Source organism: Phyllopteryx taeniolatus, chromosome 3, assembly GCF_024500385.1.
Source record: "Phyllopteryx taeniolatus isolate TA_2022b chromosome 3, UOR_Ptae_1.2, whole genome shotgun sequence".
Taxonomy (NCBI): domain Eukaryota; kingdom Metazoa; phylum Chordata; class Actinopteri; order Syngnathiformes; family Syngnathidae; genus Phyllopteryx; species Phyllopteryx taeniolatus.
Genome location: NC_084504.1, coordinates 29,421,434 through 29,448,918, shown reverse-complemented (window position 1 = coordinate 29,448,918; position 27,485 = coordinate 29,421,434). Strand labels below are relative to the sequence as shown.

The window sequence follows — 27,485 nt, the reverse complement described above, 5'->3', positions numbered from 1 at the left end:
ATGTATATATATATTTTTATTATTTTGTATTATTTTTTGGTTTTTTTTTTTGGGTTGAGCTCTCCATCCCCAATCAGAACTGGATTGATCTGATCGTTAGTGTTGCAATTGCAATCTTCTGGTGGAGATTTGTAAAGGCACCAAAAGTACTGCAGCTGAGCGTGCGGATTTAAAATACATGTACGAGCCTTTCTTAGTCCTATCGAGAGACAAGTCGTAATCTTCAAATGATGGTGCCCGTAACTGTCTTAAATTGAAGTCCAAGACCAGATTTCTGGCTTGCGTTCTTGTTCATAGTTTTTTTTTTTTTTTTTTTTTTTTTTTTCCCGAAACACATTGCCAGATTATGCGTGCCATTGATTTATAGTCACTTTTCGTAGCTCCGGAGAATATGGCTTCAGTTTTCGCTTTTGTTTTAGTGAGAAAAAAAAAATCTGGCACACTTAATCGCTGTTTCATTTGCTGCAGTTGTTCGGCAGTTGAATGGGATTATAGTCCTCTTTAGAGATGGCTATGCAAATTTGTCTGTCATCTGCATAATTAATGTAGCATATTTTGTTGTTTGCCATAATCTAAGATAGTGGGAGCATGCGGATGTGTTGAAAGAATGGCGCCTCGGGGAGCTCTGCATGACATTTTGTCCATTTAGATGTTAGAAAGACAATTTAGAAAGAAGATGAACAATGAATATATATGGAGTGTATTCTGTAGACAAATATCTAAATGATCCGATATTGTGGGGGACTCCACCATAAATTGGTTTATTGGGCAGTTTGAGTGGTGTTTTCATATCAAATCCCTTCCTCTTTTGCAAAAAGCCACACACAAACACACACACACACACTACAATCTTTCTTTGTCTCTGCTGTCAGTCATCATTCACACTGCAGGCATTAATAATACAAAAGCAGGCAGAAGAGAAGAGGAGGAGCGCTCAGACAGTTTGGCAGCTATGAGGGATTGGAAAAAAGCCACTTGAAAGAACGTGTCTCATGTCTGTAATTCTTTTTAGCCATTTTTAATGCTTCTGGCCTTCACAGCTAGGACAGCTTCATTGTGCCGTGCTGGACAAAGAGGCTACGACCGGACTGCAGGAGAAATATGGATGGTGTCCAGGCAGCCCGAGTTTTCCACTTGTCCGAAGACCCCAACTGTATCAAACAGACGAAAGCATCCCAAACTGTGTCGGATCAGTTTAATGAGAAACAACAGTCAGCAGAGTCAAAGGGATCAAATGAAACTCTGTGAACGAATCATTATTTTTTCATAGTGACCGAAAGGATGTAGGTCTCCGGTAATACTAGCCCTGGAAGCAGCAGTGACACTGAGACACTTCCGGAATAACAATTAAAGTGAAGGTTGAATTTCGCCGTCTCACTCAGCCGGTGTTTAAAATCTACAAAACAATATGTTTGTCAATTGATTACTAGTGTGCAACTGCTCGGGATCCAAGCCGAATGCTTAAGATAATCTCATTAATTTTAGATATATCGAATTAACGCATTGCGCCCGCTAAATTATTGAGGATCTATTTTGTGGTAGTTTTCAAAGAGGCTGCTGAATTATTAATACCTGCAGCCATTACTGGGTTTCATAGATGAGGACTGCTGCTACCTTCTTCAATTTAGTTGCACCTGCTTTTTTTTTCCTCCTGCAGCCCGCCTGGCCTTTATTAGTAGCAGACCTGTTTTCTTCCCCCCACTCCCTTGACCACCGCTGTAAGAGTATCTGAGCGCATTTCATTACTGTTCGTTACACTAGAACCCCATATGTCACGCTGCTGCCATGTGCTGCCTGAAAGAGGCCTAATCAGGTTTCACAGTGAAGGCCAGTGTTGAGCGAGAGGGCTTTCGCATTTAAGATGAGGACAAAACATCCTCGCCTAACTATGGCGCGATGATTTCGATTGAATCTTAATGTAAAACACTGTGACTCTTTTTTTGTGTGTGTGTTAATGGAGCCGAGAGAAGCTTATCAGTCCGATACTTGTCCCTCCGCGCAGCTTCTCGGAAGGTCACGTTGGAAATAAGTCAGGGTCTCTGGTTGTCACCGGATCCTGATGTACAACGTCTTTTGAACTCACGGCGTTTCCATTTATCCAGACGGTCCTTATCGCTTCGAAAATAGGAATGAAGCCGCAGCGAATAATAAATCCAATAAATCAGCTCAATCAAATGAACATGATGGATGATGATGATGAAATTGCAACGCTCGCAAGATAACTGTTGGGTTTCAGCAGCTCGAGTGACAATTCATAAAGTTGAAGTTCAGAGGAAGTGTGACACAAGCAGATGCACGCTCGTATGATGACAAACATGACCGATGATGACTATTCAGCTAAACTGCAGAAAACAAACTGGTGCATTCTGCATACGCAACAGTAAGACCGAGTTATTAATGCCTCTCCACAGGCTTATTGATTAAGAATCAGTGTTGTTGCCGCAAGGAGCAGTGATGCAACCATGCACATAAACTACAGTTTCTTGAGTGGGACTCGAAGCCAAGGTTAGACTAGAACAAAGGTTTTTTTTTTTTTTGAGTGTGTGCAAACAACCAGCTGGTATGCATTTGTTAAAACTCGAGCTTATGCGAGCTGAATAAACATCTAACTTCACCTTCTTTCCTTCGCACGGAATTAAACTGCAATCCCACTTTTTGTTGCTTTTCATCTTTGATCTGAAATCGCTCATCACTATTCCATTTTTCTTTTTATTAATGTTTTTTTTTTTGTCATGCAATAACCATGTGCTGCTTGGAGAGCATTTCGTGGCTCTTTGTGTTTATCAGCACTCGGGGAACAAGAATCATAAAACTGCTGCAATACATTTTCCATTACTGTCACAAAAGAAAAAGAAGTAGGTACCAGAATCACATCGTATGGCTATCAAGCGTTGCATAGCAACGTTTAAGGGGGAAAATGCATACAGTACGCTCTCAGTTTGTCGAAAATGTCTTCTTGAAATCTGTCTTGACCTTAATATTAGAAGTGGTCATGAACGCCCTTGATTAGCACTCAAGAGAAATGATAAAAACCTGCAGACTTCTGGGTGTTTTAAACATTTAGAGGTACAGCTACTATTCTGATTGATTGTACATTTTATGTGCCCATCATAATTCCACCCAAAATAAATAATTTACCATCAGTGAGAATGATCATGAACTGGGCTTTTATTGGGATGGTTTCACTTTGCATCTTTTCAGATATCGGTGATTGGGCCTCTCGGGCGTCGGTGCCGGAGGGCGGGGGTGTCGGCTCGAAGGGAGATAACGGATCAATACAGAGGTCAATGAACATGACACATGATTATGAACTGTTTGACATGAGAAAGTAACTTAATTGCAATATCTCAGTTGCAAATGAGAAAGTGAATGTCAAATCAATGGTGGCAGTCGGTTTTGAAAACAGGCCAGTTGTATTGACGCAAGTCTATAAAGTGCTGATCTGAAAGGCAATGGAGTACAAGTAGCACTGTGAAGCGTATATTAAAAGTAGGCTTTACGTGATCGGGATTTTCCGGGCCGATCGGCGAGTTTAAAAAATAACAGGTAACCGATCCGATCACAAGATGGAGCAATGTGTCTATTTAAATGACTTGTTCATTTACTGTATATACTTAATTGCTCAAAAAATTACATTCGCAATAAATAATGTATCTTTGTTCATCTATTTATGCCAGTGAGGCATAGTGACAGACAGAACAAATGAATGGTCTTCTATTAGATGGCAGGAATTAAATACAGTAATTAATGTCTCCACTTTTTGTGACATTTTGGCCGGGAGATTTTTCAGTTTTAAAATATGTGCCTCGGCTCCATAAAGGTTGGAAATCACTGCTCTCGTCAGATCGTGCATTCTGATTAGTCAGGTCAAACCAACATTACAACATGACAGAAATAATGGGCGCTAACTTCCATCCATCCATTTTCTGAGCCGCTTATTCTCACAAGGGTCGCGGGAGTGCCGGAGCCTATCCCAGCTATCGTCGGGCAGGAGGCGGGGTTCACCCTGAACTGGTTGCCAGCCAATCGCAGGGCACACATAAACAAACAACCATCCGCACTCACATTCACACCTACGGGCAATTTAGAGTCTTCAATCAAACCTACCATGCATGTGGGAGGAAACCGGAGTGCCCGGAGAGAAAATGCAAACTCCGCACAGGCGCGGCCGGGATTTGAACCGATTTGATCAAAATGTCTGCATTAACGAATATACTAATGCTCACTTTTTTCACGGCATGGCATCGTCTGACGGGGTGTTTCTAATATTGTGGTTGCTTGATTTAGTGGGTAGAATCAGTATGAGGCAGTGCATTTCCACCACTACAAACTACAATACAACGGCAACAATACACATATTGTTAAATTATTGCCTCTCCCTGTGTCAATAAAAAGTGAGCATTACTATCTTTGTATAGAAATGTTTTTTTTTTTTACAGCTCTTATTGGCTCTCATTAGAGTGTACGCACTCCCAATGATTTGGCTAATGTCCTTTGATTTGGTTTCCAGACAAATATTTGGCATAGACATGGTTTAAAAAATAAATTACATGGAGGCAATCCACCTGTGGTTTCGAGTGCAATCTCTGTGCTTGTAATTTTAGAGTCCAACCATTGCCAACAAAAACTGTATCTGCCGAATGTTTCCCTGCTTTTTCACTTGCTGTAAACTAATTGAGTTACAGTTCTGATGTTTCATTGGCAGTACGCCGGAGACAACACTGTCATTCCCAGGAGCACTTGTCTGATCTTCTGAGAATGAATAGCGGTTCGCCACTTCAAAACATGTTTTAAACAGATACCTAATAGTTCTCTGTCACAAATGGGTGGGTGGGTGTCTTGTTTTCATGAAAGTTACTCTCATGAAACCTGAAACCGAACAACAGTCAGCGACGGTATGGACTCCTGACGCCACGGAATCTCTTTTGAAGCAATGTTGAACTCAAAAGAAAATATCTATTTCTTTGTGATCTTACAGTAGGCCTATATCATGTTGTAAGTTTGCCCCTTGTCACACTGCAAAAACACGTGAGAACCTAATTTCTCCCGAAAACCCGCACTGCACAGGCTCTGCCCAGACATTGTCCCCGCTAGATTTCTCATGAGGTTCTGTTCGCAGCACACGAGCAGGATTAGTCCCTTGGGTAAAAGCTCCTTCAAGAATACAAACAGGTGATCTATGGGACTTTGCATACAACTCGCTTCACGCACGTACTCGACAGACACGATGCTTGTAAATGTTCCAGTGCAGGAGATAAAGCAGAGATCCAACAGTACCGTGGCACATGTGTAGCGGAGTTAATCGTTGGAGACTGTGCGCAAAAACAAACATTCGTCAGATATCGACATGAAACAGACCCATCGGAGGAAAGATTTCACCGGTGGTCACAGTCTCAAAGTGATGCCCCTGCCCCCACCCCACTAAACCACCATCCCATCCAACCCGCCCTCCCACCCGCTTCATACCTCCGCCAACGTGCTCCCTTGAGAGATGAGATTTTGCACAATGAGCCCATTATCATCTATTTACTTGTCTTTGCATCTGAGTGGGAGATAAACCAGTAGCGATCGCACACAGGCCAACACATAATGAAGCTAAATTGTGACGGAGATAGATGCGAGTCTGCCACCATGCTGGTTGGCCCACAGTTGTATCCCTTGCTTGATTGAACCGCCACTTTTGACCTCTAATAATGCATACATTTGTCTTGGAGCGGGGCAAAATAACACAAAGGATGCTTTGCATTGATTTGCAAAGGCAGGGATGCGAGGCCTTTCGATGTGCTGTCTGTGCGAATAAACCAACAAATCCTTTTGCCCCCCATAAACATATACATTTTAGGATGCTGTTCTTTGGCCGTGGTCCCGCCTTGTCTGCTTTATTCAGCGTGAGTAATATCGCCACTTGCGCACTGGCGATTTTTAAAGTGCCTCTCTAAGTTGGAGACCATCTCTGAGTCACCACGCAGAGAAGAGTAATTGTAGGTGACAGCACTAAGGGCGACAGCACAGACAACAACCAAACCATGAATTAATGCTGCTGGAATATGCAGAGTCATCTCTGTTGTGTCAGCACGAGATCCCTTAAGGACAGGCGAACATTTAATAGCCTACTCAATCTGCTGATGATCCATGAGACATCCACTAACCTCACGGCTGGAGCGACTTTTTTTTCATTAACTCTTCTTTGCGTAAAATTGATCGAGGAGTATGCTTGTGTCCTCTTAGATATCCTCGCGTGCATATCTTGTGCGCACTGGCTGCTTGCATGCGAACTGTCTCTGCGTGTAAATGCTCTTTAAAGATCTGCCCAGTAGAGTTGCTCTAAGACATTGATTTAATTGCCGCGACTGTCAGGGATGAGAGTGATGGGCCTGATTGAAGAGGCACAGTTTACACACTAGATTTGTGCTTGAACAGAATGGATGATCACCCCAATCCGACTCTCGAAATCCTGTGCGCAGCAGCAGCAGCACAGGAGCGGAACATCTGGAGGTGGGTTCGAGTGGGGCGAAACAGATGCACGTGTCAGGATTAAAATTGAAATTCACAGCAGACAAAAAGCAAAACCTCATGATAATCTAATTATTTGCAGGAAAATGTTTGCATTCGTACACACATTTTTCTCAACAAGCTTGTTTGTTATTTTTCTTGCAGTGAGGTTTTAAAAAAAGAAAACAAAAAAACAGGAAGGTTTAACACCAACTGTTACAACTGACCACCATCTGGCCCCACACACACACACACACACACTTGTTTGTCTATTACCCTAAACTAAGCCTAACCCCCAATTCACGTGCGTTCACAAAAGTACACATAAACACACTCACACACACACACCCACAGATTCCAAAGTATCCATCCATCCATCCATTTTCTGAGCCGCTTATCATCACTAGGGTCGCGGGCGTGCTGGAGCCAATCCCACCTATCATCGGGCAGGAGGCGGAGTACACCCTGAACTGGTTGCCAGCCAATCGCAGGGCACATAGAAACAAACAACCATTCACACTCACATTCACACCTACGGGCAATTTAGAGTCTTCCATTCACTTACCATGCATGTTTTTTTTTTTAGGGATGTGGGAGGAAACCGGAGTGCCCGGATAAAAGCGACGCAGGCACAGGGAGAACATGCAAACTCCACACAGGCGGGGCCGGGGATTGAACCCCGGTCCTCAGAACTGTGAGGCAGACACTCTAACCTGTCGTCCACCGCGCCGCAGATTCCGAAGTATCACGATTTAAATCACGGGCTTGATTTATGGCCTCGGGAAGCTGATGAAACCACACGTTTTCACCATAAACAGATACAACTGGTTATGATGAAAAAACACATACCAACAACAAATACCCTTATATTATTTAACTACTGCCCACAAAATAACCGTACAGAAAAAAACTGTTTCGGCTTGAGTGATGTCGAATTCTTGCACACAGTATAACGTACAATATAATATTTACTGTACATACTTCCCTTTGGGGTGCAGTACAGTAAAGCACCACCGCAAACAGTATCAAACCACCTCAACTGAGCAGTATTATTTGAAGGTGGAGATTTTGAGTGCATCTCATTAGATTGTGCAACTCTACCGAAGAAAGCGTTGTTTAAAAATAAAAGGCGGACAGTGCTCTTTGAGGCAATTCTGCCATTTTCATCATTTCAGCCGTCTAAACAAAACCTCAGATGCTCAATGTCATCGTGTCTGATGTTATCGCTTCTATTGCCATGTTCCATTTCTACAGTGAGGCAGTCAGCAGCTCTCAGTAGACAATCACATTAACTGTGCTGGCAGGAGAGCTATTTCTTATCACGATAATTTCCTTTTTCAAATAGGTGAGCTCTTTTGAGTGAGTTGTGCATGAAAATGGTCTATAAACTGCAACTGATTACTCTCGTACTCACATGTCCAAAGCTCACTTTAGTTCTCACTGTTTTCCCTTGCAAAAAGGAATAATTAGACTAATAAAAAAAAGGATTTAGAAAGGTACTTTCTTTTCAAATGAAAACTCAAGTCCATTTTATATTTAAGGTTGGTAAGCACCACAAATGTGCAAGTGTGAGACATTCGCTACACATATTAAGAAGTATGTCAAAAGGAAACAGTTGCTCCCTTGCTCAGAGGCACCTTGGCAGCATTCTGTAAGCAAACAGCCATGTCCATTTGCTGGTCTTCAACCTGCTATAGTTTTGGTGCCCAAGCCCAGTTCTTCCATACTGAACTTTACCATGATTTTAGCATTCGATTACTATTTGGGAAATTTTATCCAAAGCTGAGCTGCTCTATAAACCTTAAACATGAAAGTGCACAACATATTTTGTAAAAAGATAAGATAGTGTGTGACCTCAAATGCAGGAGTTGCTGAAAATAAAAAGAATGCACATCTACACCAGCAGACTACAAGTATGATAAATAGACTTGAACCTTTCTGTCACGATAAGCATATTATCCTGACAGGACGTATAGCAAATGTGAGTTTATTTTCCAAGCGCAGGTGTAAAGAAAAGGTGAAGTTTTCATCACTATGAGAGTGTGAGTTTGTTGGCAACTAGAAAACATATCCTCATTAAGCTTTGTGGTTGTTTGTAGTCGGCGTAATATGTGACGACAGGCTCGCAAATGGGGCAATAAAGCCTTCAAAACTGCCCAAAACGAACAGAATACTTTGCGTCCATTTCCAAAATCCTATTTTTGTGAAGTAAGATTTTCTGAAACTGATGTTGACCAAAACAAAATACACTGGATATAAGTACAGTAACGCACACACACACACACAAACGTAGTGCAAAACAGCATGACGTTCATATTTCCAATAGGGCTTTAAAAATGTTTTTTTTTTTTTGAACGACGGAACAAGTTCATAAAATTGGCGGCCTTCTCGTCCTGTTTGGAAGAAGAGCCGTTAAGCTACTGTAAGTGGCTAATTGGCATTACCTGTGGCAGGTCATGCATTAGTAACTGGGCCGTCAGTAGGAAATTACCGGACTTAATCCACGTCTTTATACCGCCACTATCACAATGTGGAATGTGGAACAAGCCTGAATATCTGGAGAAAGCCCAAGCAAGCGCAGGGAGAACACGGAAACTCCACACAGCAGGACCAGAGCCCAGATTTGAATTTACAACTGCAGAACTGTGAGGCGGAAGCATGAACCAGTCATCCACCATGCCACCTGACAAAAAAAACCAAAAACAAAACATCAAACATTGAAATAAAATATACTGTACTCACCAGAGATGCTCTAGTCATGCGCAAAAGAATCACTGAATTTAATGCTCAAACTGTGCATAATGATACAGTGGCTAAATGTGTTCATACACTTCAGTTATATTTAACTTCAGATTTGTAGTCACTCCTTTAGACCTGTTTGTTTTTTTCAGACTTGGTTAATTTAGTGTTTGCTTTGCCATAATTCTTGTCCGCCCCCCCCCCCCCCTTTTTTTTTTTTTTTTTTTGAAATGAAATACCTTTTCGAGACTCCTGCCCTACACCACGAAAACACAACTGTGACCATCCGTCCATTTTCTGTACTGTTTTTCCTGTTCAGGGTTGTTGCCCCAGAGCTGCTGCAACATATCCCAGCTGTCAGGCAAAAGGTGAAATAAACCCAAGACCGATCGCCAGTCAGTCACAGGGCACGTATTCGGACAGACAACCATTCATTTTCCCATTCGCACGGTCACTGAGTGGCGACCGAACCTGCAATGCCTGGACCGAAGTCAGGAAAATCGCAATATTTATTCCCGCACCATTTTTATTTAACGTTTATATGCAATACATTTTAATGGAATCATTATTTAAGGCAGTGTTAAAGGGGGATTTTGTAGTCTTTTTGAAAGAAAACACCGCGCCTGAGGAAGAACAACCTAGCAGAGACAGAAGGCGTGACCTACGAGGTGTCAGTCATCTGCCGTGCACGCGCAGCCACACTCAAAGCTGGTCTTGTTAGCTTGTGCTTCAGGAGCTTTGATGAAACTATTTTAGGAATGTCCACCTCTGGACAATAAAATCAAATGCTCATCGCTCGTTTGCTAACAACTGGGCAAGACTAGCAAACAGAAACAGAGTGAGAGGATTCAGAAACGACGCGGAATTAGCAACCTTTCTACTCGACCGGTATGTTAATCACCTCGTTGATTTCTACCTGATTGTACACTTCCAAAAAATAAAAAATAAAATATTAAACCAATAAATTAATGATTATAGTGACGCTCCATTATGAATGAATCATGCTAGCAACGTAGCAGCCGTGGCTAACGTTGGCTTGTTTCCAGTCCTACTGCTAGCTTAGTATTGCTAGCGCGGCTATTTTGTTGACGCTGGCTAGCGTTCTCCGCTACTATTGATCATAAGCACGCACTTTGATTATTGCGTGCCATTATGGATGAACACGGTTGAGAATCTCGCTTACGCACTGAAGCGAGGGGCGCGAATTGTCCTAATATGCGACTGTATTTGAATATTGTTCATTATGCTAGCTCTACGAAAGTCAAGTACTTTTTGAGGTTGCGCTCTGTGTGGAAAGTTGGAGAACTGCTGGTCTTCTACTTTCAACTTTTTTCTTCATGTGACGTGCACATGGTGCCCAGCAGATAGACAAAGGAACACTTCGAATTGAAACGTGTCCCAGAAGTGGGCCAGTCTTGTGCGGTGTCTCTTTAAGTGCGCCAGGCAGTGCTGTTGGTCCGCGGTCGGAGCGCACCGTGCGGTGCTGCCTCTCCGCAGCGTTCGAGGAGCGCCGTCCTGAATTCAGTTCGGACGGCAGACTCGGGCGAACAAAGCTCGTCCCCCGCCACCCGCGTCACGTCCACGCCGCAGATGATGCCAGGGGGCTCGGGCAAGCGGAGGGCGGGCGGGCGGGATGCTGCCTGCGGCGGACGGGTGAGTTGGTGTCGCCCCGTTGGGGCTGCTGGAAGCGGCGCGTCGCGGCGAATCTGCGGCGTTGTAGATTATTGAAGAGCGCTCAGACGGTTTGGACCAGAGAAACTGGAGACATTGCGAGCTGGCTGCTTCTTCGAGAACGTGGTGACTTCCCCCAGCTGGCGCGGAGGTCAAACATTTCGCCACGACAAACCATCGTCTCGAGCCTTTTCCCGACTCAGGTAAGAGCTTTAAAAAAAAAAAAAAAAAAAAAAAGAAAAGAAAAAAAATTGTCATCTAAATCTAACTGTAAATGACTCAAGTGCGCACTTTTAGGGATGTTACAGAAGTGTGCTAATCCGTCAGATCACTGCTGGTAAACAGACCATAATAACTCGGACAGCAGGGGCATATTTTACTCTGGAGTTAGTATTATTATTATTTTGAATGTTCAACTTGAAGAAAAGGATGACCAGGAACAGAAAGAAGAAGACATACCTGGGCTGAATTGGATGTCTGCTGGTTTCTCACACAGACACGTTTTATTCCTCTGACCATTTTACTTGTGTGTTGTATTTGCCAACGACATGACAGATGTTGATGTGCCCTTCAGTGCTAAGCGCATATCACTGTTGGGTTAAGTAAAGTGATTCCCAACCTGTGTGCTGTGAGAAATCATCGGGGATGCCACGGGAAATGACCCACTATCTCTTCATTTGTCCAGATATTATGTTTTATTCATTCCATATATGTCTTTGTTCCACTATGTAGGAAATATAGTTAGTGACAGACAGAACAATGAAATGCTCTTCCATTGGATGGCAGAAGGTGCAATAAACCTGTGCGTCCACCTGTTGCCATTCATACAAGAGAATAAGTCATTAGTTCTTTCAGGCGTATCATCAGCTTTGTGTTCGACTGAACAGGCCCAAATCTTGCATCACTATTTCAGTATTCATACCTTTTGTGATATTTTTCTAGTGGCGTGCCGTGAGGTTTCTCGAATGCAAAATGGGTGCCTTTGCTCAATCAAGGTTGGGAAAGACTTAAGATGATGCACACATGCAGGAGCTTGGCTGCTACTCCCGAGAGTCAACAATCATTTACTCCCGAGTGTGAAGGAGCTGGGCTTTCATTTGAGCCTCCCTGCTAATTTTTAACTAGTGCCAATTATGATGCAGAACACAGCCGCAGACTAAACCGTGCCATTCATTTATTTTTGTAGTTTCAAAGATTAGTCATCACATTAAACATTGGTGTCCTCTTGTATGTGTGTGTACACTCGGTCAGCTCATTGGATATTCAAATGAGACCCATTGCAAGAGCATTTTCAAAGATTTTGATTGACACTACCAATCAGGTATTAATTTAATAATATGTTATTTTAATGGTTGTTTGCATAGGTTTATAACGACGCAGCATCATATTGAGAGCTATTCCTTCCATTCTGCTCCTGTCATCTCATTGTTAATATGATAAACTATCGGAAATTCCTCTGAGTATGGTGCGTTGCAGTTCTCCTCCACTGTAAACTACAACCATGGGTATAAAGAAAAAACAAACCCATTTTTAATGTAGTACATTTCTGACGGTCAAAAGTGAGCGGCAGTATAGCTCATCTGTTTATGTCCCTCGGCTGACAAAAATGTAAAAAAATAAATAAAAACATGGCAGCGGGTTTTTGGAGAGATGCCAGTCTGCTTGCTGGCTACTGTTGACGTGCCCTTGAGCAAGGCACCATCTTAACCCCCAGCTCAAGTTATGCAGCACTGTTTGTGCTCCTCCTTCCCTCCGAGTCTCTCCTTGCATGTCTGTGATTCCGTGTCGTGTGCAACACAAAAAAATACAGCAGATCGTGAGCTGAATTTCCCCTTGAGGCATCAAAAACAGTATAATACATTTTTAAAAATGAATAATAACACAGAATAGACATCTTGAATGGGATCTTGAAGGTGTGAAGGTGTATCATATGATGTGTACATAGAGCGTATATTCCATTCAGTTTATTCCAAATAACCTGATGCCAACCTTTCTCACATATAGATTTTCAGCTTTAAAAAAAAAACAACTAAATATCTTCAAAATGTTGACAGTGACATTTTGACATAACTTCCAAATCACTTTGGCTGTCGGACCACCACACAGAACCACGTTAATGATTTTAACGGGTGAACGTCTGCACACTCAGCAGTGTGCACCCACCACCCTCCCCTTCATTGTTTCAGACGGCCTTGCTATACTGTAGATCACCGTATCGAACGATGCGCTCGGCGCTTTGTGCAAAAACGCAAGAAACCAGAGCTTTACGGTGACTATAAGAAAGATTGCAGCGGTCACAGTCCTGCTGAAATCCGTTGATGAATGGCAACTAATTGGTCATGCCGCTGCTCTTTCAGCATCGGGGGTGCCAGTAAATAAGAAGCATAGTGCCACGACAGAGCCCTAGTTATACCAGCGGCGACACAGCACTCAGTTCATCACTTCAGCGTCCAGGCCGAGCCGAGTTGATCAATAGCAGGAGTGTCACTGTTTAACAGAAATTATAGCTCCCCCCCCTGTTGCTCAGTGCTGTAACAGCCTGCTTAATGGAACTTTGAATCCCATTATAGCATTATTAAGGTGCACAAATGTGTGGACACTCATTAGAAAAAATCAAATCACATGAATTGCACTGCTGGCAGGGTCCGTGTCACCCTGCTGGCTCCGTCCTCCCCGAGGCAGAGGTGAAAAAGCGTCAGAGAAATATGCCAACTCGAAGCAATTCATATTTCCGCGCTGAAGAATGAGAGCGTGCTGTTCCCACTGCTGCTGTGAATAATCATGGTCAAAGTCAAAGCATTTTGCAACACCAGGAGCTCCCCTCTTCGCTATCGTGGCGAAAAAAAGAGCTTCGGCCTCAACAATTATACGGCACATTTGGTGTTGAATTCGAGGGCAGTTCGAGCTCGGCTTCTGCCGCAGAGGAGAAGCCGAGACGCGCTCCTCCTCACAGACCTGAAGTCTCGTGTAGTGTCGGGGTGGCTGGCAGCAGAGTGTGAAGGCTTTGAATTCCTCCAGAGCTTATCTTTTCATCCTCTCGCCGACCTCTCGGGGACGTGCTGTGGATCGTATCCAATGGCCGCTGGCTTTGAAGATGGCCGGAGGAGCTGACAAGAATTTGACTTTTCTTCCTTGCGCTTGCCGTTACGCAGACACGACAAAGGTGTCGTTGGAGTCGTGTGTCTGCTGGACATTGTACCCGCTCCCGATACAGTGTATCGGCATCGAGAAAAGAATGTCAAGATCCTCGTTAGAGAGAGTACAGAAATAGCCTGGCATTAAATACTCTGCTTTAACAGGCAGTGACGCATGGAAACTCTCAGTCTCTTGATAATGTCAGATGTGCAAAAAGCAGAATATCACATTAGTCAGCTGAATTAAGCATTCCCATGTAACTTGTTTTCCTCCAAAAAATACTGCCGCTTTTTGGAAAGAGGATAATCTTTCAAACGCAGTTATCGCAGATCCAAGGAGAGGGTCAACCTTGCTGCATTCACATCTCAGACAGATTCGGAGCTTACGGAAGGATTATTCTCTACACGAGACCTTTTTTTTTTTTTTTTTTTTTTTCCTTCTTCTTCCTCACAAAACACCTCCGGATAATCACTGCCCTCTCAGGTGGGAGGGAAATACCAAGTGGTTTGTGGCGAGATGATAACCCTTGGCGTTTTAACACAAAACTGTTTGACTGTCCAAAATCTCTTGGTATGCTAAACCATTCAGTTCCTTTCATCGGAGCTCAATATTTGGGATATTTCCAACTTTGTGCGAACAGTTTGGAGATGGCCCCTCCCTGTTCCAACATGACTCTGCATCAGTGCACAAATCAAGGTTCATAAAGACATGGATGAGCGAGTTTGATGTGGGTGAACTTGACTGGCCTGCACAATCCTGATCCCAACCCTATAGAACACATTTTGGATGAATTAGAGCCAGGACTTCTCGTCCATCATCAGTGTGTAACCTCGCAAATGCGCTTCTGGAAAAATGGTTAGAAATTCCAAAGTGTACTCCAAGTAGAATATTAAAACTACACTTTGGATTAGAAAGGGAGGACAAGCAGTTGGTGGGCGTGCTTGAGGTATGGACACGGTATTCAAATTACACTGTCTACGGCTGTTTTTGCATCTCCTTGTTTTAAAAATGTTGACGCATGTATGCAAATAAACAAATGCTCCTTTTTTTACTACATTGTTCTTGTGCAAACAAGCACTTAGTCATACACCCATAGCAATTTCCGACGCCGTTTTTTTATTTAGAAGTATGGCTTTTGTCTCTGGCTCCCTCCGCAATTATGAAGTATAATTTACTTCAAATCGTTACAGTAAACCAAACTGCCAGCGGTAAATGTGCATTTGTTTACAAGCTGACTTAGATGAAGTTACTATTGGACGCAGAAAACAATTGAATACTGTAATTTTCACAAGTCTTGATGCAGGGGAAAAAATGAAGGGATGAATGTCTGGGTTTTATTTTGGATCCTCACCAAAATAGGGTTCATATTTAGTTCGAAATAATGGCTGAATGTCTAAATGGCCACCGCAGCTGAAGCTTTCAGGTGTAGAATTGGATCCTGCTGAGGGCACAGATGTTGTCTTATTCTGTCAGGTCTGATATGAAGAGAGGATAATGTGGTGTGTGTGTGTGTGTGTGTGGTGTGTGTCTATGTGTGTGTGTGTGCGGGTAAGACTGAAGCAGCATCTTGTTCATCTGCTGGTGCACGGCTTTCTCAAGACATCAAGGGCCCAAATATTGCAACAATGGTGCAACATAATAGACTAGGAGCCCAAAAGTGAATTCATTGACCTTGTGTTGCACATTTCATTCCCACTTACTTTCTTGGAAATGAGTTTGGCCCATTTAAGTCAGTAATTTAACAATTTCCATTATTGTGGAGAAACACAGTACACTGCATCATACCGAGAGATGTTTTTCTCAGGTTACAATTTTGGTTACCTTATTTAGCTTCATGAGAGAGGCAAAATACCAAGAACTCCTACCAGTATTTGGGAGTGCAATGATACAATATTGTAATCAACAAGCTCAACAATAAGCACATTGTTAAATTAACATCCATCTGAAAATGTTGACCAATGCCGCAGACAGACAATGGTGATATGAAGCATTAACAAATGGGCAAACAAGCGATATCAGTAGATATTGAAATGTGATGGCTAATCTGCTACACTAAATAATTGAATAAAAGCCAAGCAGCACGTCGGGCTGTGTTCTGCATCAATAAAAACAGCATGTTCTAAGAGCTCTTGCACTGGATTGATTTCGTTTTTGCAGGCGTATCTGTTGTGTCATTTGTATCTATAAAAGGTATCTAAAATATTTAATGGCAAACACACTCAGATACCTATCCCAAGTTCAGCTAAAGGCCATTTCAAGTCTCAGATGTGTCATCAACTACTGCACGCTTTCATTCTCATTCAAGTGTGCGGCGGTCCAGCAGTGTTGAATTTGTCTGCGTTTTTGTGTGAGAACAAGGTGACGGGAAGAGGTGTGATAGTAATTGAGCAAATGGAAAAAGGTGCCAAAGAAAAGTGGGCAAGCGGTGCATGTAAAGTGACACAGGCGCTGTGTTCAGCAGATGACCTTGAGACGATGCCAGTTGCTCAGATTAGCACGTCACACTGTAATTGCTCACCTCCAGAAGCAGACCCCCTCGTCCTCTCGTCAGCGGGATCCATGCTTCACAAAAAGGCCTTAGCCAGTGTGAAACAGCTGGCCTCTCTTCTGTGTGCCTGCTGCTCCATCCTGGCAACAACACACTCCTTTAATGAAGGTTTAGCAATTCGCCCTGTCGGAAACTACCAAATGTTGCCAGTTAGTTCAAGACCCGTTTATATTTGGCTAATGGGCTACCTTTTAAAAACATTTAGGAAGCCCACATTTAGAAATGACACTTCCCAACTGTGACTGAGCCGAAATGCTAAAGAAAAGAAAGCAGGAGAGCGAGAATTACGAGGCTTAATGCATACATAGTACATCGGCTTTCCCAGCAGTCCCTGGATATCATGTAAATATGCCACCGATGGGCTGTGAGCAGCACATGGCTAACATTAGCGCTGATTACTTACTCCTCATGAGGTAATGTTATGACATCTTTGCCACATCCTTGCTTCTCTCGGGTTACGTAATTGCAGAAAAAAAGTGCAGTGTTTTGGAACAGATAAATGTTTGGGTTGAGAAAAGTAATACCTAACCTGTTCCGAATGAGGCGCACATTTAGTTCTTTGATTAAATTGGAATCCACTGAGAAATGGTGCTGCTGTTCCGCACGATGAAGGGGAAACATATTTTCGGGATGCACATTAGTCGAAATGCTGCTCTCCGAGTATTCATTGAACCAGACGACAGCCCCCAAAAATATGAAATCAATGCTAATTTCCACAGAATTTTACTATGGTGCTAGAGCGAGCACTAAATATGAACTTATTTAACATTGTATGTATGTATGCATATGTGTGTGTATATATATATATATATATATATATAACTATTTTCAGTGTCTGTAAGGCCAATAAAGTGGATTTGAGAGCATCCATATTTGGGAGGAGTCAAGTGGTGCTTCCTCAGCTTTGGGTGGCAACAGTTGAGCTATGAAAACACATCCGTCTGTAGTTAAGACTGTCTGGAAATAGGATGGCAGAAGATGTCGACAAGACCTGTCTTAAGAGTACAGCAGAGGGACCCCCAGTGTGACAAAGAATCAGACGGCGTGAATCACCCGAACACCCCACCCAACCACACACACACACACAGACACAGACACAGACCACCGCAACCCACGGACCACCAGTACACACCCACATCTGCGTCTGTCAGTTGCAGCTTCAGATCTCATTTCAGTCTTCTGGGCCCTAATTGGGCTGTCACACTAGCTGGAGAAATTTGTCAGGTTGCTGTGAAATGGACAACTTTGCCTGCGATGCCCCCCACACCGTCAAACTAGAAAATGAGATTATCAGTGTCTTCACACATTTTAGCTTGGCTTATCTGGCAAGGAACCATATTTGGTAACTGAAGTAAGCGTTCAAAATGGACCCTGCATGCCTCTGAGAAACACATTATTTGGCTCATCAAATCAGTAAAGAAATGTACTGATAAAAACGAGAAGGCTGTCATGAAATATCATACTGGTACAGTGGAACCTTGGTAGTTTAACACAATTTGTTCCAGGAGGTTGGTTGACCTTTTGATTTGTTTGGTTTTAAACACATGTTTTTTCTGTCATCAGAAATCATGGGACTATAATGTATCTGTTCCAAGAATCAAACTACTAGTCAAAATAACTTTCCGGACACTCCATACGGTAAGGCTGACATTAAAAGTACGAAGCATGGGAGAACGTGACACTGTCCACTAACTGCGTGATAACGATGAACCCAGGTGACTTGCGCAACACAAATGGCTGCGTGCGGACCGACAGGCTAGGGCGACGAGCCCCCCCAGTGGAGGACTTTGCATAAGCCGCTACCGCTTTGATATTTGTGAAACTGAGCTCTTGTACTGCGTGATATGCTTTTGTGACTTTTGATGCAGATTTTGTCCTGAAAAGCTCACCTTTTTAGATACCACCGCTTTTTCTTTGGTGTATAATGCACATTATACATCATTGTGATGGGTGGCAGTGGCTCAGTCTGGATATTGCTCCAAGAATTTAAGGTGGCAGGTTCATGACCCACATGGGGATGGACATTGCGACTTGTCAGTGGAGAGTGGCTGGTTTACTACCTGACCGCTGCATAGGTGGCCATGAGCAAGGCACTAATCCGCTGTCAAATATTTCATGAAGTTTAATCTCAAGGATCAGAAAAAAATGCAAAAGAAGAAAAGAAAACAGTCACTCTGGTGGAAAAAGATGTCATGAAATAATTTAGAATGTCCTGCAGTTAGTGGTCTATAAAAGGGGAAAGGACAGTACTTAGTTCCCGATGGTGTTTGTTTGTTTAAAAAGAAAATATGTCGTGATATTTCTAGGAGCAGCTACTGTGTCCATTGGGAATTAATTTGCAAAGATGTGCAACAGTAATCAAGGCTTTTCTATTTCTAAGCACTTAAAGTAAAGGCTTGTTACTCTTAGGACTCGCATTACATGTTGCGCAGATAATTTCCTACAGTAGCAGCATCACGCCTAAAGGCTATCCCCTTATCAGCTACTTTTGCGGATCTGCTTGTAAGCGCAGCACACGCATGAGCTCCTCCGCCGCCTTAACATTCTCCATCTGTCAGTTAAACTGCTCGGGCTGGTGCTGATGTTTGGAACATGTAGTAAATGAAGCACACCTGGTCAGCCAAGAGCACATTGCCACATTGTCAGCTCTCATCGCCTCGGCTGTCTGGGTGAGCGAGCAGATGTCTTCCCCGGGCCGCTGGCGGCAATGGCTCAGCCCGAGCTCGGTGCTCATCACTTCGCTGACCCCCGAGTCAACCCTCTCCTCGGTCGGCCGCTGGAGTTGCACGCTTGCACTGAGGCCAAAACGCGCGCTGCTATTTGCCTTGTCTCATGATGTTTTACAGACCTTAATGTATGCTTCGACAGGTGGGAGTTGCGGTTCTTTTGCCGACCCATTAACGCCATCATTGACTGTTGTTGTCATTTGTTTTCTTCCCATAACCGTTTCAGGTGTCAAAGTCATTTCTTGTTTCATTTTTGTTTTCCATTTTCTGCCTGCTGGTTGACTATTTTCTTACATGTTGGACGTCATTTCATCTAATCCAGTCAGACTTCTGCCTTTCACAGATGACAGGCGCACTCAAGAACACAGACCTCAGCCAAGGCTTAAACTAGTCACCCGCAAAATCAATGTGTGAACTGCTTTGCCCCTGGAATAATTTTTAGGTCAGGATGAATAAGATCCGACATTGTTGTTGTTTTTTTTGGCTCTTCCTGTGAGTTGTCACAAGCGCAACAAATTACAACTTTACATGATGACATTTGAGAGCAATATTATGAAATGTAAAAAGGGATTTTTCATGTCGAGCAGGGGTGTTCAACTCAAGTTCACGGTGGGCCAAAATAAAAAATTGGGACAACATCGCGGGTCAAACTCAATATTTAATGAAAAATCAATGCGACGTGCATGTTTCCCTTCTCTGCAGAAATGTGGCGTTAAAGTTTATCATAAACACTGAATCTGGAAGAAACAAACTTTAATATTATAAACAATATGCAATAAAAGACATCAGTGCTATTTGTTTGCTGTTTTGTATTTAAATAGATAACATGAATTATTCTGTCTCTCCGTCTTCTATTTATCTATTTCCAACTACCTTTTCCTTTTTTATGTACATGTTTTTTCAAAGGCCAATAACAAAACAACCCAATTTTTTTTTTCATGTGCTTCAATAAAAATCCAAACTTCAAACCATTAACAGTCCCTGCCTAGGAGTTGATAAAGGTCATTAAAAAAACATTAATTCAATTATGTTATATTCTTTGTTACAGCCACATTGCTCCACACACGACAAACAGGTCTCTTCTTTTACTTTAGTGAACAGATAATCTGCCTCCCACTTGTCTCGGAGGTTAACCATTTTCCATCTTTCGTTTGGCCATTTTTGGGAAGGGGAAGTGTAAATTTGCTCGAGGAGACTGGTAGCATAGTTGCTAACGACTGCAACAGAAAGGGAAGGGGCGCTCCCAGTCTAGACTGATGGGCCAACACACTAGCAAAGCATTCTGGGATTTGTAATATTAGTGGCGCATGTGCTATATACTGGCGGGCCAGCTCTAATGCACATTTGATATAGTCTTGCGGGGCAAGTATAATTAGATCGTGGGCCAAATTTGGCCCCCGGGCCTGAGGTTGACATTTGGAACGTAGAGGAACAGAAATTCTGGAGCCGGATTGAACGTGGTTTGACATTACAGCATATAACCATACATATACTAGATCATTTTGTTCAAAGCAGACAAATATAAATTTTTAAAGGTTTGCCTTTATTAACTTGAATGATATCATGAATAGCAGGATTCTCACCAGCAATTTAATTGGAACATCCATGGTCGAAAAACTCCACATCATTAAAAATCCAGGCAGATACCTGTTTATGCAGACAGGAAGGTGAATATTGATAAGTAAATACCTCGCTGACAGCATCAGTCACAACTAGTGGCAGGCGTCTCTCGCCACCTCATAATTGGATTCGATTCTGATTCCGAGGGCTGTCTGTGTGCAGATTCACAGTCATTCAGGTCATGGTAATCCCCAGAGGTTGACTCGAGGCAACTGGACTTGTTGTTGTTGTTGTTGGTTACAAAAATAACAACAACACCCTTAAAAAAATGTAACTCAAGAAACGTTTTGGATTAAAGCTGAAACGTCTTCGATAAACAAGAACAAGTATGGTTACCGCCAATCAACCTTTGTGGATTCAGAGCACTACAATTCGATTTCATGACCAATATCAATGCATATGAATGCTGCTTGTAATTTCTGACTGTGTGACTGCTTTTACTACAATTGCTACTTTTAAAAATGCTTTAATGATCAACATTTCTATGATTAAAATAAAAGTATTGATGCATGTACTTCCATTAGCTTTTGTTAAAACTGTGGAATGGAAGCGATGCAAGAATGAGGCTCCTAAATTGTAAGCGTAGTGCAGAAAATTAATAAATATGGACTTAAATCCTTAAAGATTTTGATATTCCATGCAGAATTGTTGCCTGGCTGGCAGAATAATTTCCAAGCATTTTTTTTTCTGCTTCTCTGGGTGGAAACGCCTAATGTGATTACGCATATTTGTTCCCAAAATATTGTATATTTGTGTCACGTAACCTCTGCTATTTAACAATTGATTATTGAAATTACATATGCATCGCTATGGATTTTTCTTCAACCTATTGGTAGAATTCTGCATAATTACTGCATGTCGGTAAATGTTTAGTTTATAACTCTTGTCTTGGATAAGAGTGTGCTTTTGTTCCTAATGTCTAGTTGATGTTCATTGTTGTGTATTTAGTCCACAAATGAAAATCTTTCTGTTTTTGCATTACCGCCTGTACTATCACTTAATTTTCAGATGGTGAAAATGTGCAATTACCTTGGAACCATCTACATGATGAATTAGTATAGAATTTTGTCAATAAGCTTTCGGGTTCGTTAGTGATTAAAATTTTTTTTGTGATGTCACTCGGGGTCAGGGTCTCTGTTTATTGATGTCTTAATTTGGATTTGTTTTCCAGAAGCGAGCTTCTGGTTGTGTACAAATTGTTGTGTTACTGGCTTCGAGAAAGGCGCACCTTCATGTTTGAGAGTTGGCGAATTGGCAGTAGCGAGCCACTTTCTATTTTCAGAGCTTTTATCTCCTCCTTTATAAATATATTTAAAAATATATATATATATTTGCAAAATTCAACAATCGCACTTTCTTCTAACAAAATTGCACAGTGATAAAAATGAACAGACAACCGTCTTTCTTTCTTTTAAAAAGTTAGGTTTTCACTCTATTGTCACAATGGTCTTCATCCATCGGATCAATCTTTTACAGCTTCTCTACCTCGCAAACACACTCGGTCGTCTATTTTTTGTTTTTGTTTTTGTTTGCTTTTGAGATGTTGTTCCATGTTGCATCATAGCAACGGTGTGCCGCCACTGTGTGTGCTCGTCATATTTTATTCATCATAGCAGGGGCTGCGGCACCGAGACTTGCTCCTTCCTGCCCGCTCAAAGTAGGCAGCTGTCAGAGAGCCCAAATCCCCAGATGCTCTGCCCATTTTACCTCGACATCATACAAAAGCACATTTCCTCGCATGCAACCCCGCCACCGAGCATCGTTGCAGAAGTGACCCTTTCTCAATTTCCCTTCGCTCTTCTGCTGCATGTTGTAACTTTTTACGCCTTGAGGTCAGATTCTACGTGGCCGCACTTGCAGATCTTTAAAAGGAAAAGCAAGCAGGAAATGGATGAATGGCTTATCAGTGATTCTCAAAAGCGTGGTACGCCGGCTATCTCTAGTGGTACACGAAAGAATCACTGAATTAAATACAATTACAATATACATTATTTAAAACATGACATACAATACAATCATTACAATACATACAATCAAACATTAGAATGAAGCCTGTAGTACTGTTTCTCAGTCCAGTCCAGCTGTATTAACCTTAAGTACAAAAAATTGTTTTTTTAGGACTAAAACCTCAGCCTCTGTGTTTTTTTGATTGTAGTTTTATGGGGGTACTTGTCGCGAAATATTTTTTGAGGTGGTACTTGGTGTGAAAAGTTTGAGAACCACTGGCTTAAATAATCAAAAGTCCAACTTTAATACAGTTCCTGTTTCATATGGAGCGGGGGCAGCTGATTTTGTCATTTCATATTGAAATGCTGCGGCTGCAGTGAATGACAACAGCAACTTACGAACAGCAAGCGCATCAACACTTGACTAAAAATAGGATAAACACGCAGCGGGGGCTTCTAATGATGATCATTTTTAATTGGAAAAGATATGTTGACAACTGGCCTCTGGTGCTGCTCGACCTTCACAAGCAGATTTGCGTGATGCTGATGAGGCCGCATGCTTCAGTTCACGTTTTACGCGGCATGTGAACAGTGCGCTGTGTGCGCGCACACACACGTGCATGTTCCTCAAACAAATGCATCCAGACCGCTGCACCGTTCCCTGCTCCCATCGTGCACAGCAAGCGTTCCAAACAGCACACTGGCTCATGCACAACGCTGAATGACAGATGAGCTGGCAGCTCTCATGCCAGGCTTTCTTTCTGCTTATTAAAATGAAATAATATCATTGTCTTTGGTAGTCAGACGGTGTTTAGTTTTTGTAATGCTCAACTTTTCCTTTTGTTCAACAGTTTTCAGTTTTGGTTGTGGATTCAATGTGAAGGTAGGAGCTCTCGAGATATAGAAAATATGTCGTTCCCCCCCCCCCCCCCCCCCCCCCCCTTTATTTATGCCTCATACTTTAGTTGGAGTATATTCTGACACATGAGCGTACTGTCTGAAAGAAAAGAATCATACTTTTATTCATACATTTAGCCCTGTATGATAAGGCTAATCTTGAACTAAGCTGATATTTGTTGAATGTTTGGCAGTAATCTGCAAACATTATTAACCCAAACAACAAAATGCACCTCAGCCTGATGTTAAAATGTTAAAAGCGTTTAAATTTGGATCGTTCTGTTTTCAGGCTTTCTTCTATGCCTCTCTCACGCTCTGCTTTGGAGCTAATTCCAAACATGGAACGTGAACAAAAAAGTATGTGAAGAGCGCACCATGCAACAGGTCCTCGACAAAATCGTTATTTACTCGAAAATAAAGACTACTCAACTGTTTAATTAAAGCCAACTGTTCAGGGTGCTTCATGCAGAGACAACAGCCTGCTGTTTAATGATCTTGTATTGTCTGAAGTGATCCTAGCATGTGGTGTTTAGGATTAGGATCCCCCCCTTCACCCGAGACATCATCTTTATTAACGACTTGAATCCTCTTCTTAATTGATGCGGGCTTATCTGATTCTCAAACGTCGTACGCTGGTGAAAACCCTAAACAAATGAGTGCTTGTCAAACCGCGCTAGCTCAGCAAAGCAAGAAGGCCATTTGCAATGATTTTTTTTTTTTTTTTTTTTTTTTTTTACCTTGTTGGAAATGGATTCAGCTGTTTAAGAGGAGGTTGTGCACTCACAGTGGTGGTTACTGAACAGAGAGAAATGACCCTTGCAGGCGGCAAGTGAGGTTTAGTCAATACTGAGCACTTCTAATGCAAGAAGCCTCATCTCGACAGCTTTTCATTTCACCGCCGCTGTCTCCAGTGCTCGTGCGGCATTTTCCCGCTCGCTCGTGCGCCCGTCTAATGGTGGGTGCTTTTATGATTGACATGCAAAGACGCATTTCATTCCTCTCCAACTCTGGACAGTCAAAATGAGAGTTAAGACTGCACAACAACGGCGCTCAAGGATTCAGCCAACTCCTTAAAGACTCTCGGGCCGAGTGGTTGCGCAATCACCTTGGAGCTGGAGCAGTCTTACAGTAGAGGGCCTGCTTTCTGTCTCCTTGCACCAAGGAGGCTGTTTTTTTTTTTTCCCCTTTCTCACACTGGCCAAACTGAGAAGAGGGTGTCATGTGATACATCTTCCTCTGAGAATTCTTTCCCCCGCAACACTGAGGCAGCTCAGTCATAACAAGTTGCTTCTCAGTAAAGATTCTTTCTTTCATGATGTTGACCGAGAACGTTTTTTTAGCAGTTCTTTGTGTGTACAAAAGGATCTTAAGGAATCTGTGCACATTCAAACACATGTCCTTGATGGTAGTGACATAAGTATACAATGCATGGTGACATTTGTGAACATGTTATTTTTTTTCCTCTCGCTTGCTCTCAATTTCTGTACGCCTTCCAAAATAAAAAAAACTCTGTTTCTCCCAGCCAAAAACTGAGCCGCCAAAAAGGCTCCTAAATCTTCCGCAATGTCCAAAAAAATAGTTCTTGTGCAAATGATGACATAAGATGGTCTACAAGGCTTGGCTTTGTGCGACTTGCAGTAGTTTGGGAGCAGTTTGTCAGTGAGCCGAATGGTTGTTGAAACAGATCCTGAGCTTGTACGACTTTCAAAGAACACCAGAGACGTTGGATTTTTGCCTCAAATGACAACTTCCCAAACCTTCCTGTTGGTTTTTCATCTGTTTCAGTATGGAAAATAAGGTCTTTTTTTTAATTATTATAATTTTTTTTAACAGTAGCAATGCAGAGGTTACTCTTTGAAGAAAAAATGTGTGGCGGGGGGTCGGAGACAGCGCTGGGGGCGGGGCGTTGGTGGGCGGGCGGTTCTTCCAAACGGGTTTTGGTGGGTATCCAAAACCCCCACCCCGTCGACAACTGAATTTTGTCCTGGAAAAATTCAGTCCCGGAGGGAAAAGTTCCCTGTGCATGGTGTCCCAAGAGTCACAATATGCTTCCACTTTTCCATTTCGTTTCAGGCATAATTAGTATATATAATAGACGTGAGGCCATCAGCATTTGATAGTTTAGGCTTTGCAGTTTTTGCACCCCGTAAAATTGCATGATTGTTTTGTTTAATGAATTAAAGTCTGGCACGGTGCACGACTGGTTAGAGCGTCTGCCTCACAGTTCTGAGGACCGGGGTTCAATCCCCGGCCCCGCCTGTGTGGATTTTGCATGTTCTCCCCGTGCCTGCGTGGGTTTTCTCTGGGCTCTAAATTGCCCGTAGGTGTGAATGTGAGTGCGAATGGTTGTTTGTTTGTATGTATGTGCCCTGCGATGGGCTGGCTACCAGTTCAGGGTGTACCCCGCCTCCTGCCCGATGACAGCTGAGATAGGCCCCAGCACGCCCGCGACCCGAGTGAGGAGAAGCGGCTCAGAAAATGGATGGATGGATGAATTAAAGTCAAAGTATTTCAAAGTAGCCCATGCATTTTTTTATTTTTCTTTCTGCGGCCCTCGGTGAAAAAAAGTTCAGACACCCCTGATCTGCGGAGGCATTTCCTTTTTCCAACTCTTTCCTTGACTGTCTGACCAAACAAACATTTGCTGAAACCGTCTGCAATCCCCTCTTAAATCCACTCGAGCAAAGAGGTCTGCGATTTGCAGCATAACTGAGCTTGGAGAATTTGCTTTTAATTAAAAGCGAGATCCAATGCGCTTAGTTCTGGTGGGAGAGGAGAAGGGGCAAAAGGTCTCTTTGGATAGAACTGCTAATATTCCGTCAGGCCATGAATGAGGAGCTTTGTTCGTGGTGAATAGTGGAAGACATCATTTGATCCCGCACTGATGGAGCCTCCGCTGCAGAATAATTGCTTCTTTTATAAAGCCTTTTAAGAGGCTCGATTCAAGTGATTGTTGGTCAAATGGGCATCTGGCATGTGGATCGAGCGGGAGGTGTGGCAGCCACTCAAGGGGCATGAAACCATCAAGGAATTTATTTGAGCTTTCTCTTGCTGCTTTGTGTGTCATTACGAGCATCAAGGATATTTTCGATCTTTCGATCTCATTTTTTGGAAGTGATGTCATTTCAAACATTTTTTTTTTTAACCCCGTTTCTCTGCGGCCTAATTGAACTTTGAGTTTTGTGCCTACAGCCACAACGAAGCGATTATATTGTCCATGTCAGTTACAATTTGCTGTTTAACTCATTCACTGCCAGCCGTTTCCTGAGCAGGGAACCCCTTGACTGCCAGGCATTTTCGAGCAATTTCACTGATTTTCCAAGCCCCACAGAATATTATGTACGATGACAATGTAAACACCAAAACCACCAAATGAAAGATCAGACTCTCTTCTTTCATCGGGAAAAAAAAAGTTTGTTTCTAGTTTATACCGTTCTTTAGTAATCAGCAGCCAAATCTGTTTCTGGAAGGAAAAAAAAGAGAAAACTGCCTTTTTGTGAAAGCAGACACATCAAGCAGAACAATGACTTTGACACCAATATTTTTTTTCTTCAGTGAAAATCTCATCCATCCATCCATTTTCTGAGCCGCTTCTCCTCACTCGGGTCGCGGGCGTGCTGGAGCCTATCCCAGCTGTCATCGGGCAGGAGGCGGGGTACACCCTGAACTGGTTGCCAGCCAATCGCAGGGCACATAGAAACAAACAACCAT

General features: G+C 42.7%; 1 protein-coding gene across 2 annotated transcripts in view; it reads left to right on the top strand.

The window, feature by feature from the left end:
* Window positions 1-10,532: 10,532 nt before the first annotated feature.
* Window positions 10,533-27,485, top strand: part of wscd2 (WSC domain containing 2) — a 48,021-nt gene continuing 31,068 nt past the window's right edge. Inside the window, exon 1 of one of the 2 annotated variants that reach the window (XM_061768378.1) lies at window positions 10,533-11,105. The gene's annotated coding sequence lies outside the window, so the exon portion shown is untranslated. The remainder of the gene's footprint in view (window positions 11,106-27,485) is intronic. The other variant, XM_061768377.1, reaches the window with a different exon arrangement.